This window comes from Gnatocerus cornutus, chromosome 9 (assembly GCF_029298725.1).
Source record: "Gnatocerus cornutus isolate USDA-ARS CGAHR chromosome 9, icGnaCorn1.1, whole genome shotgun sequence".
Classification (NCBI taxonomy): domain Eukaryota; kingdom Metazoa; phylum Arthropoda; class Insecta; order Coleoptera; family Tenebrionidae; genus Gnatocerus; species Gnatocerus cornutus.
Genome location: NC_142241.1, coordinates 10,321,756 through 10,335,525, shown reverse-complemented (window position 1 = coordinate 10,335,525; position 13,770 = coordinate 10,321,756). Strand labels below are relative to the sequence as shown.

General features: G+C 34.6%; 1 protein-coding gene across 5 annotated transcripts in view; it reads right to left on the bottom strand.

Moving 5' to 3' along the window:
* Rbp6 (RNA-binding protein 6) overlaps positions 1-13,770 on the bottom strand; it is a 223,188-nt gene that overhangs the window by 142,527 nt on the left and 66,891 nt on the right. The window lies entirely within an intron of this gene.

Here is a 13,770-nt window from a genome sequence, read left to right as displayed (position 1 = left end):
AAAAGTAGTAACCTCTGCAAATTTGATTCCTCTGGAAAGCAAACTAATAAAATTAAGAAGAATCAGAAGCTTCAATGAATTCACTACAAAAAAAGGATTGCAGATTTTTTTTAAATTCGAAATATCAAAAAACTTAGCCACAGACTATTCATAAATCTAAACAATCTAAGAGAGAGTAGAAAAAAACTGAAAAAAAAATAGGAGAAGCCAAGATATAAAAACCTAAAAATTCCGAGACAACAAATTCAGAATTTCTAATACGTAATATGAAACATAGAGATCTACCAACAGATAAATCATAAATGTTTAACTAAAAAAGCAAAGCTAATCTAGACAAATCGAAATATAAAATGAAATGACGCCGCAACATAAAATCGGCGCAATTTGCAAGAGCTTGTGGAGCGTATCTGAAGCTTTTAAAATTATAGCTGCCACAGTGGATAGCAGTTATTTATTCATTCATTAATCGGCGAAGAATGAATCTGAAAAAACTGCATAAGTAATAAGATCCACTCTTGATTACTAACTACTTCTTTGACTGAATTAATTTTCCTCGCAGAATCTCGGCGATCAATCTCGTTCATTTCCAAGTCGCAACTGAATCTCTCCAGTCATAAACAGTTCTTGAACCGACGATGTATATGCAGATTGTCACGAACAAAGCAACACCGCACTCTTCCGCACAGTCCATGAAGGTAAACAAAGCCACGACGAACAGTGTACAACGAAAACGTTGAAAATGTTTCGTCACTCGTGTATCATAATAATAAATTCCGTCGAATCATAAAAACGCCATGTATGAAAAGTCCGCAGCAGCAACAGCAGAGCAACAGAGCTTGCCTATCTAAGCCAACATCGGACTGGTTATTGGGCTGTTGGCAGCATTGAATTTAAAAACAGACGAACGTTTTTGGGACGCACGCACGTTCCTGCTGACTGATGACGGCAACAGAGAACGTCCTTCGCCCCGTACTTAGCAAGGGTGGTTTACATTCGTAACACGTTTGACACCCGGTTGTTTAGACCCGAGTTTAGAGTTGCGCTAACCCGGAATCAAACAATCTCAGAGGAGCGACGCCCGGAATCGGCGCGATGCATCGCGATTTTTGACCCATTAAAGAACCCTCAACTGTTGATATCACGCGAAAAAATCGAAATTGACGTTCTTGCTAAATCAATTCTCGGCGTGGCTACTCCGATATTGCTAATGAAATAAATTGCTTGTTTAAAATGCAAATTCCGCGACATGAAGAATAAATAATACATGAATTCTCCTCATTTCTGCGATTGTGGTCGTGTTGGTAAGACCATAAAACTTGTTGGACAAGAAACAGAAGCACGATTTAAGAGAATAAAAATAGAAGCCACTTAAATCATTTCGAATTGGATTAAAAATAATGTAACTTTAATTTTAACTGTGACACACGTTATTTTAAAAAGCCACTGTCACTCTAATTTAGCGGATGATGAGTTCAAAGCTTCTCAAATAACATCTTGACCCCGCAATTTAGCACATTACAGCTTTCCTGTTTACACAAAACCGCGTAATTCAATTGTAATTTATGATTTATTAAATTAAATAAACTCTTGTACCCGTGTATTTTACATCTCTTTATACTAGCTACATTAAAATCGTTACAAGACACTAAGTGTCTGAATGTTTGAGTTAATGCAAATGAAAACCATTTGAAATTTTATTACATATAATAAAATCTTACGGCTAAACTCAAAGTTCAATTGCAAAATTGATATAAAATAATCAAGCAATGTCGGGACCGCGTTGTTGGAAATTAGTCAAATAAAAAAACCGTCCATGTTCCTATTGATCACGACGACCAGTGTTTTATACACACCCACTGCACATTTATAAAGACCATGTTTGGAAAAAGAAAGAAGAGAGAATGTGGAGGAGTGTTAGCTAATGGTATGTTGTTAATAACTGGGGACTTGGGATATTTGTAAACGGAACGCGAGAAATTTGCTGCAAAACAAAACAAATGGCAAAAAATGGACCTTTTAACCTCAAGAGTCAGCCTTTTAATGCAACTGTAATAAATGTCTTTACCGAAGAAATTTATAGCAAATTATTTAAACCGAAGTTTGTTGCCTTTTCACCCCACTACCTACCGGATAATTAGAGTGACGACTACGTAGATAATTAATACATAGTTATAAGACGTTTATAACAAATGTTTGCATTAATTATGTAACACTCTGTAATATTCTCAAAGTTACAAGGTAACGTACGCCTCTAATGTGTCTAATTACCTGTCAAGGTGTAATGTATGTTGATGTGACGTACGCAAACAAGACCTAGTTGGTTCAAATCACATGATATTAAATTGTTAACGAATGTGTGTCGAACTTTATTACTTTTCTGTTGTCTCTGAACACCGTTGTCGCCAATTACACATTTTTGCAGTTTTCTGTTCGCAGGAATTCTTCATTGAGGCAAGTGCACTTCTTATTGCAATCTCAGCTCTGCGATTCGCATTTTTGTCTTACAAAGTACATAAAAGAGAAACTAAAAATTGCTGATTTCAGGAAATCGAGTAAAAACACTAAATCCCTAGACGACTTTTAGAAAATATGAAAAATATACAAAAAACAAAGATCGATTTCTCAGGGAAAAGTAAACTTCTCTCTAAACCGAGAATCGCATGATCATATGAATTTAAGAATCCAATAAACTTGAAGCATTTTAATCAAGTTTGAGTCTCAGGTTTATTTTGAACACCTAGGAATTGAGACTCAAATTACAAAAAAAAGCATCTCTTGTATCCAAACTGTTGTAAAAATAAACATATAATTTAAATATGTAGTGTCTTGTTTCATCAAATTCCCCTCAGATTCGTTTCAATTCTATGAATTTTTCAGATTGTTTTAATTCTTCAGACTCCCTAGATTTCCTGCTAAAAAGTCCAAAAGAATCTAAATGACCTAAAGAAATAAATTCGAAGAACTTTAAAGTCTTAAAAAATTGCTTATCATTAAAAAATTTAAAAAATCAAAACAACACAAACATACAAAAAAATTAAAATTAAAGAATCTTGCAAAATCAACAAAGTTTGAGAAATCTGAAGCATCTGAAATAGAATCTGTACGACCTAAACGACTTATAAGATATCTTAAAAATCTAGAATCATTAAAATTTGTAAAGTCAAAAAGTAGAAGTAAAAAAACTCTATGAGTTATAAGCGACGACATGAAAATGAAAAATTGGAGAAATTGAAGAAATCTAGAAAACAATTCAGGAATTGTGCTAAAAAAATTTAAAGAATTCCAAACAACCCAACTCGCCTGCATATTCTGTCAGATTTATATGACACATTAAATTTCCATTCTAAGGCAGGCAATGCATTTAAACGTACGTCGTCTTCTTGATCAAAAACTGTCAAATATTTAGCTTTCATACGTCAAAACTGCTGTGGTGGTGTTATTTGCGACATGATTTTCTTCTCACAAATATATGCGAATAGAAATTTCACATAATATAATAAACAACAGAGAAATGTAATGTGCAGCAATTTGGAATGTGGTAAAAAAACTCTATTTTGAATCTTGTTCGTTCGTCGGATTTGTTAGTACCTGTGCACTAATTAAATTAGCCAAATATTACGTTATTGTTGAATTGGCGTTTTTAGATCCCGCTTTTAGTTTAATAGTTGGAAAATTAATCTTTAATTCGTTGTTTTTGATGCAAAATCCATCAAAAAACTCTTCATTATAAAGTTTATTATTCAAAACATCATTTTAATATTTTGATGCAACATAATTAATTTGCTTTGACATGTTCCCAATTTTCCAATATCCTACATATATTAAAATAGAGTATATAAATATAAATTAATATTCATACATTACACGCTGTGTTTCCCGTAAAGGGCGCAACAAAAAAACACATTGATTGGAATAAATTGTGAACATTATTAACATTATTGAAATGAAAGTGTCCAAATCAATATAAGCTCTTAAAAAGACGCCGAACTAAACACTGTAATGATTACCATAATGTCAGTTAATAAAATGAAATTGCAAATGGTTTACGCGATACTCCGATCATTAGCCGGTTTAATTAATAGAAAATGAGATTATAACACGATAATTAATTCGCGTTAACTTGACATGGCGATAATTTTAAAACCAAATCGAAAACACTAGTGTTAGTGCATACACGTCACAATTGTGGTGATTCACCAGCAATAGAATTGTCTTCCGAGTAAACACTTGAGGTGCGCTATACTGGTGACGTCTCACGAATCCGCATTTTCATGAAAGGAAATGGAAATGAAGTAATTCCTCGAGTCAGGCAGTAATTGTTGAAACTATTGTTTCTATCGAATTACGCTTGACTTAAACAGAACAAACTTTAATTAAAAAACTTTTTAATCAAACTTAAATTTTTTTCTATTGTAAAAGCTCGTGCTGACGTAATTTATTTTTGTTATAAATGACGTATATTGTCAACTTGAAAAAAAGTTAATCGCATTCAATGCAAATTGTCGAGTTACGAACAATAATAGACAGCGGTAATATGTTTTTGAAACAAATTAAACGTCACATTGAATATGGCTAAAAATAGAACCGCGATGCGCTGTTTCGGTGCTTGCCGTCTTAAATTTAATCTTCACTTATTGATTTATGTCAACATTGCTTAAATCAAAATGTTGGACATCTCGGGTACAAATTCCGTTTTTATTTACAACTTATACAAACGGAATGTTATTTATTGGCGTTAAAACGAAACACTCAGCACGGAATTAACTCGACGGGAATATCGATCAATTTATTGTAAAGTGTTTATGTCTTGTAATGCAGTAGCTGGAACACACTTTCAATAAAGCGCACACTACCATCTATCTTACGGATGCAAGGAATTTTACGATGCACCGGATGATAAAGAGCCGCGTGGAAAGCTGATAAAATATGAGCTGCCAGAACACAGCAGATTATAATATAAAGTGGACATTTGCTTGGATTTTTGGATCGGGACGCACATGGTGCTGCTTTGCAGTGGCGTTTCCAAAAACGAGCCACCACTGTCCTAATGTACTGTAATAACGAGAAGACCACACCAACCGCACGATTCATCATGCACGCACACGTGGATTCCCCCGGATCGATACATCCCATAACACCTTTCCTCCTAATAAGGGTTCTCCAGAATGCCAACCACAAGAACTCTTCCACGCACGATCAATAAACGCTTCCTTCAAAAATCTCAAGGAATTAACACTAGCTTTGATCCTCAGACAAAGAGTTTAACCTTTTCAAATGTGCGATTTTCCAACTGTCAACATTTCCATCCATAACTGGGTCAAATTGAAGGAAAACCGCCCTCTCTATCAATAATTCGCCGATAACTACCCACGGACATTTAAAGGGGGTCGATGGTGGATGAATATTGTAGGATGTCACGTTTCCGGTGATGCTACAACGTGCCGTGGTAGAACATGCCACTTTCCCATGCACACAAATGTGCATGATGCATGATGTTCGCAGCCAACTAGATCAATACACATCGGCCTAGTGCTGACTGTCTGATTGACGAGTATTGTGGTAGCCGCACCTGTGACTCTAATCGGAATGTGAGAGTGATGACGGTAGAGATACGCTTTCGGGTGGATTAAAAAAGGAGACCAACGAAGGGCCGTCGCAAGGTAAAGAGTTCAAAACGGCAAAACAATCTGGCAGTACTACCAAAGCCACATATTATTGTTCAGTCACATGGAGACAACTCACACATCGTTGATAAATATTCATTTCAGTTAATATCATTTTATGAATGTCATAACATTATTTTGAAGGGAAAACTATAATAAATGTTTTGTTTGGCAAATCCATATAACGAACATATAATTTGTATGAAAGTGCTGCAACATTGTCGAACAATGTATTCGTGCATGTCTGCATGCTTGCTTTTATGGCACGATTGAAAGGAATAAATATGATTTTGAATAAATGTGGCAATACGCCGATCAGGAATATTTGACACACTTCCTGCTACAAATTTCGATTCAATTGTACGCTTTTGTGAATAAAATTAGAATGTGCCAGACTAGTAAGAAAACATTTCTATACGTCATTTTCTTGCAGAGAATTTACCGATTTACAAAAGAGCAATTTTAGAAATCAGCAGTATTTGAAAGATATAAGTTAGATACCTGTAGTGAAGACATGTCAATTGTGTTTAATAGACGGCGCCACAAGCCACTGTCAAGTGATGCAGTGAAGAAAATTAATTTAATTAAAATAAAATACCTGCTAATCTGTAAAATTAAAAAAACAGAAACAACTCAAACATATTTTGAGTTTATAAAATTTAATGGTGCCAAATTTTCCAATATTTATTTAATTTTAATTTAAATTATGCATCTGAAATGACGAATAAAATGTTGATATTTAATAACTAACTAAATGGGAGACACTACACATTGGGTTTAGATCTCTGCTTCCTGCAGAAAACAGAATTAATTATTCCTGCATCGGATTTCTCTTCAAAATCAACCAGCAACTCAAAATACAACAAATCCTAAAAATTCAAAGCCTTCAGTTGTCTAATTACTACATAAATGATATCAGTTTGTATTTGGCAGTTTCAAATTTAAACATCACTTGTAATCACTCATCCATAAAGTCATAAAAAATTAAAAAACGTAGCGTTTCAGTGTTCGCTGAAATCGTTGATTTGGATTTTAATTTTTTGCTAAAGGAAAATAAACTCCATATGAATATTTGACCAATTTCGTCCTATTCGGTGGATCTAAAAGTGCACTCTTTACTAGAAATTGCATTCATTTAGATTTTAGATAAGTTCGTTTCTTTGTAAAATTTTCTCTTTTGGTTCAACTCGTTTGTAAACCGTTACGCTAGTAAACTTTCCTGCTCCGGAATAATATGTTGTGCAACTAGTATGGAAAATTGTGCTTTGACTGCAAACACACAAACTGTGATTTCACACTAGATATGTTTTTTAAAGTATGTTATTATCGTAATGTAGTGTAATACAGAACGAGTTGCATCTAAAATGAAGTTTCTGATTTTGATCTACAATACGACTAGAAAAATGGTGTTGAAGAAAGTTGATGAACACTTGCGCTTTGATGTTTAGTCTATTCATTAACAGCCTCCCATGCTATTTAGGATTAGTTCTGCATAATATTGTATACCGCTGACACACTAATGGCTGGTTGTTTCAATTCATGGAGCAAACTCCATACATTGTCAGTAGTAATCGTAGGGTACGGACGCGATAGCTGTCGAATTAATTCAAAAGAAAAAGGAGCGCAAACGTGGTAACTTTATCGTAAGACTATGAAAACTTGAGCGCCTGTTTATTAAATTAATTTGGGATGATATTAATGGTTCGTTGAAATCCAAAGTTAGTCAGATACAATAATGAAAGGCGCGCCGAAAACAAAATTATTTTCGCTATGCACAACCCCTGTGGATAAGTTGAAAAGAAAAATTTGTAGAAACCTTCATTTGGTGCGAGTTTCTATGTAAGGGTTGTTAATTAATCCTCACACTGCTCTGATGAGAAGGCAGTGGCTGTAGGGCAATCAGTTGATTATGACGAGCCGAAGACGACGATGAATATTTAATTGCATTTATCTGCCATAATATCGGGGGGTAATTTTTGCCAACATTATAAATCACGTATTTAGATAAGCTGACGTACCGTTCGAAATGGCCTGTGAAGAAAATGAGGGTAAAACGTGTCATCGGACTCTACCCTGTGAAATATTTAATAGAATTTTCAATGAGACCGGTCTAAATTTGTAGCCGTCAACGTCACACAGGTGATTTTCACTTTCCATTCGATTAATCAATTCGATGAATATTGGATCGCGGATTTCTTGCGAGACTAAACAGTCCAAGTTTCATTAAGTGACAGGAGTGAATGATGGGATATTATACGACATGAGAGATCAATGTGCCATGTTCAATAGCACACCATAACGTTCCCGGAAAAAAGAAAAGCAGCGCCTCTGAACGATGTACTTTCAAATAAACGGTTCGATTATTGCTTTCGGCTCTATCGTCGAAGGGAGTCACCCACATGAATCATTCACTACGATTGATCTACTTAAAAAGAAATAGAACCGAATGCTGTAACAGTATTGGATTTTTAGTTTGGAATGTAACGTGCTAATAGAGGAGATGACCCGCGAACCGACCATCAATTATCGACATTTTCCGAGTCAATTCATAACGGAGAGTGCGCTAAATACCGTCGAGGAACTTTACGAATAATTGTTATTCCTAATGCCTCTATTCCCACAGACTACTTCCTTCACAATGTCTATTACGACAAGATTGATTGAACCTAGTACAATGAGAATACCCATTGAAATAGCCACGCCTCGCAATATTGTTGCATAACACTACCGCAAATTGGATTTGCAAATAGGGTACTTGACGATTTATTGGACGTATCATATTCAGCGACCGCCAAATTTCAGGTAATTGGATTTTTTTCTCCATATGTACCATAACTCAAATCTATTCGAACTAGACATTTCAATTAAAAACCGTTTGCTCACTCGGCTTATTTTAATTGCCAACAATCATCAGACAAAATAATCGATAGCAATGCCTCCGGAACACATTTTAGTTGACATTTCATTCCAAAACCGAGTAAGACAAAAGTGTCTGCTTGTCGTGTTTCATCCAACTACACACAATAGAACAACATCAACCAAAAACAAGAGAAAAATCTTTGATATGCAGATCCCACCACTGAATCGTACAAATTAATATCCCAAAGTAAACATCAAAGTAATTGGGTCCGAAAGCGTTAATCTTTATTTAATTAAAAGTAATCAATGGGTGGCTAGCTCGGTTTCTCCGCAGTAATTTCAACCTGCACGTGTTCCAGCAGATAAATTTCACTTTATATAAAGCCATTCCATAAAGGATTACAATGTATAAAGGCCGCGCGCTACTACTAGAACCATTTATTATTAATAATGTTGTACTATACACAAGCCGTTATTAAATCAATTGCCAATTAACACAAATCTCTTTCTGATTATACAACATTATACATTTTTCCCGCTCGAACTTTACGATACGACCTCTTTTATCCAACGCTATACTTTCCGGTAATGGAAAAATGTATAAATTTTTTTACAGGGGTATATTTTCTGGATGGCCGACACATGTTTGCCCCCTTTTCTATAGGTTTTTAGTTGTGGCTCCCACATTTCAGTGATCGTTTCCTCTTTTTAGATGATGGAAGGAGAGGTCAAGTGTCTATACGGAGAAAATTTACGGCCTTCCCAACCCGATGCCCTGCGTAAACACCTTAAATCTATCTAGTGCGAAAATAGCTGTGGATCCGGAAATTTGGTTCAAATTTAATTAGCCTGTGAAAGTATTATAAGCAAAAACTGGATGTTTGTGTAGGAGGGCTCAGCGTAAAACATCAATGCGATCAACGTTCGTTAATTCATGGCGGTTTTATACAAAAAAACTTCGGACGGTTTCAATAAATAATGTCTTAATATCAATCCTCGGAGGATATCTATGTATCTTTTAAAAGCTCACAAAATCAGAACAATTAACATTTATTGCTTATTTATAACATAATAACATAAATAATATAAAGAATACTCGTAAATCAGCTGTTGAACAGTTTCTGAACAAATTTCTGTAGGACCTAAAAGGACTTTGAATGATCTTAACGATTTTGATGTAAGCAGCTAAAGAATCTAAAAAAGTGACAACACAACATTCAAAATAAGACGAAATTAAGAAGATTTTTAAAAAGTCAAAAAAAAGTTCCAATTTGTCTAAAGCAAATTTTATTTAAAGAAATCTATAAAATCCGAAAATAACACGAATCAGTTGAGAATCAAAACGTCAAAAATTCCAAATAATTCATCAAATCAGTGAAAAAAATCGAAGAATCTGAAAAAATTCCAACAATAATAAGTAACATTTAATAAAACTGCAAGATTTTCCAATTAAATCTTTTAAGTGCTTAAAATCCTTAAAATCCTGTAACACCCCTTTAGGTCCTGCAGATTCTTATCCAGTTGGATTTTAAATATTTAAAAGATCAGAAAAATCTGTAGATATAAGAGCATCTAAAGAATTTAAAAATTATCTAATAAAATAGATAAAATATCTAAAGAATCGAAAATTTTCTGAATAATTTTAACGTAAGCAATTCGAGAAACTAAAAAAGTCTGAGAAAATCAAAACTAAAACATAAAAAATATAAAAAAACTAAAAAGATTTTTGAAAAAGTTAATGAAAAAACTCCTATTTTCCGAAAAAAGCTAAAGAATCAATAAAATCCGAGAAATACGAATCAATAAAATGCGAGAAAAACGAATCAATTGATAATAAATCAAAACGTCTTAATAATCCACATAAATGAAGATTCGAAAAATCCGAAAAAGTTATAAGACCAATAAAATTTCATTAAAGTACAGGATTTTATACATTCTTTCCAACTAAATCCTTTAGCTGCTTAAAATCCTTAAGATCCTCCAAGTCTCTTTTAGGTCCTGCAGATTCATCCAGCTGGATCTTAAGAAGACTTCAAAGGATCTGAAAAATTTGAAGGATTGAAAAGTTGCTGAAGAAGAATATGCAGAACCTACAAGGGTTTGAAGGATCACAAGGACTTTTATGTGAAAAATTCAAGAAACGAATAAATCTAAAGAACTAAAAAAATAATATAAAGAAATCAAAACAATTTTCAAAAAATCAAAAAAAATGCTAGTTTGTCTAAAGGATTTACATAATTGGAAAAAAATCTATAAAATCATAGAAATAGGTACGAATTAATTAAGAATCGAAAGAAATGAAAAAGATTTAAGAATCAGAAGGAATTCCAAGAGAAAAAAAATTCACGTAAAGAATCTCAGAAGTCCTTACTTCTTCTTTTGGAGAATCTGAAAAATTTAGAAGCATTTGGAGATTTGATTAGAAAGACTGGAAACTAAAGAATCTAGAAAATCAGAGAATTTGAAGGCGATTTATAGTGGAAAACTGATAAGTCAGCATCAGAACGATGTAATAGGACCAAGAAGAAACTCCAGATTTTCTAAGGACGCGAATATTTTGTAACAAATTTTCCGTCGTTTAATAATAATGAGTCTCTTAATTAGGAAGTGTCTTTCTCTCTGCGCTACATTCTTCCACCTGTTTCATCCCCGTGTCACCAAGATAATAACTTACATGATGGATCGATTTGTAATAATTCCGCGTCCTTGACATAATCCCGAGTCTATGCTTTGTCCAGGTGTCACAGAGGGGTGAAATCCGTGTCATCATTTTACATTAATGCGAGTTCGGTGAACTTTGATGGTGAGATTTCCAAGGTTCATTAAACAGGGTGAGTCAGCAGATACAACGTTTTTCAATTGTGATAAGCTGTATAAAAGTTTTCTATAAAGAAAAATCATTCGATCTAAACAAATTTGCGGTTCTTAAGAGCTATATAGAAGAAATGTAAGTCGCTGTGGGGAAGAAATAAAACAATGATTAGGTTTGCGGTATCATTTTTCTTCGGTTCTTTCGTCGAAATATTTTTCCTTTGACGCTATCTCATACATAAAAAGCGAACGGAAGAAAACGCCGACAGAAAAATGTATTATTATCTAGCGAGTATGTGCGACTTGGTCCGCACAATGGAGCAATAAAATTCAAATAGTGCACTTTTTCCGATTGAAATTTCGTAAAGAAGTGGATGCTGTGTTAAATTGCCACTTTACCTTTAAGAATTTAAGGAGGAGAGGTGCAAGTGACGCCGTTAGGAAGCCATTACGCTGAAAAAATATATTATACTGGGAAGGAACAATTGCCGCGATAAATTTAACGTAAACTTAGGGAATGTTTTGTGTTGTAATGAAATTATCAAGTTACCACGGCCTACATCCAATGGACAAACAACTGCGTCCATCTCGTTCTCGCCAACTACGCCGATAAATGTTTGGTTTGGCAAAGTGTGTAAATCATGAAAGGCTGCCACCGGCATATGGACAATATGATCATGGGCGGCGGTTTCTCTCGACCCGCTCGTTTTTAGGCGACCGAATATGATCGCCATATTGCCAGGGGATAAATGATATACGCCTTCATATACATCCCGGCGTTTCATTAAAGCACAAACGCAAAAAACTGCATCCCCTAGTCTAGTCGAAAAGTCACTCCTTTGGTCATACTCGTCCCCTTTAACCGGGACAGGTTTCTTTTAAACTCTGCAGGAACATGATTTATTTTGGGACGGTTTTATCTTAATACATTATTAAAGACGCTTTTATGACCATCTGCAACGCTCTGGAGGTATTTACAGCCACATGCAGGTCGATTTAGATATGGCTTATTTCGAAGCGATCGCTCCTATGAAACTGGATTATGCAGAGAAAACATCTCAAAAACGCGACATTGTGAGATTTTATAGCACATTAAACGTGCAGTCGATTTGTGATCATTAATGCGACGGGAACATGAACGGAGTAGTTTATACCCCCTTCTTACATCGCACGGACTTTTGTTCTACACCACGGTTTTATTCCTACACCCACTCCTAGAACGGCACACCCATTAACAGTCGATAAAGAGGAGTTTTTAGGAGACAAGATCGAAGCTTTAAAGAAAGCCTGACCTACAACAGGACGTCGATATTTTAACTTTAATATTAATAAAAGTGACATCCACGCAATATCTTTTATTGAGGAAGTATGTACTTATTGAAACAGCGTGTTATTGGACATTTTCAAGGAAAAGTGCTTTTAATCCAAATGAAATCGGCAGCCCGCTACAACTAAACCACCGACCTGTTTATGCAGCTGTACGACAAACTTGTGGAACTCTTGTTTCCGGAGTTTTTGGTCGATTTTGTGGGGACATGCATTTAAAGTGTTTGAAATTTAATCTGGAAAATGATGCTTCAACGAATTAGGACTTCAAACGGTTTGGGTTTGCGCTATCCCTTTATTCAGTTTTTTGATACAATTGCTAGGTGACTTCAAAGAGCAGTTCATAAAATGCATTTTTATATTTTTTATAATTAAAACGGGGCCGATTCTTATTACTTCAGATAAAGAAAATCATGAATCTTTCATGTGTGATAGGCCGAGCTTTTCTATTATGAAAATACAGATCGTCAAAATCGGAAATAAGAATTTTATGGTTCCTTTTCCCGTGCACATTTATTTTTTATTACAAGCCGTTGTGCGTTTTTTATATTTTTTCTCTCACAAGAAGTAAAATCTCGTTACCTTTCTTAAGCACATTTTAAGCGTGGAGTAATTGCAAACTATCTTGAATCTTGAGTAATATATTTCCGAAGCTAGTCATCGCTCCAGCCTAGCAGAACCTAGGCACATTATCATGATTTTAAAAATTACTTGCACGTAAAAGAGTTACCAGTTCGCCCACACGTTATTATCCCCCTTATCAGTCAAGCATAGCTTTAAACTTAATTTAACTTCATAAAAATGACTTAGTAGAAACTTAAGTAATAAACTTCCTAGATTAGACACAAAGAGTGTCTCCTTCTGCATGATTTAGATCAAGTGAGTTGCATTTTTATAGCGACAGTCATGCACTTCTCTGGTAGATTAACATTCGTTTCATTTTAGAAAAACTCTAAAACGCTTCGTGCATTAGCATAAAAATATTATCTATCTCTAATTTGCATACAAAGATCCGTAACTCTCGCGTTACCGCAACATTAGCAAAGCCCATCAGAGTTAAATTTTTACAGTCGTGAAATATCACCCCTTTAGATCTCGCCATCTTATTTAT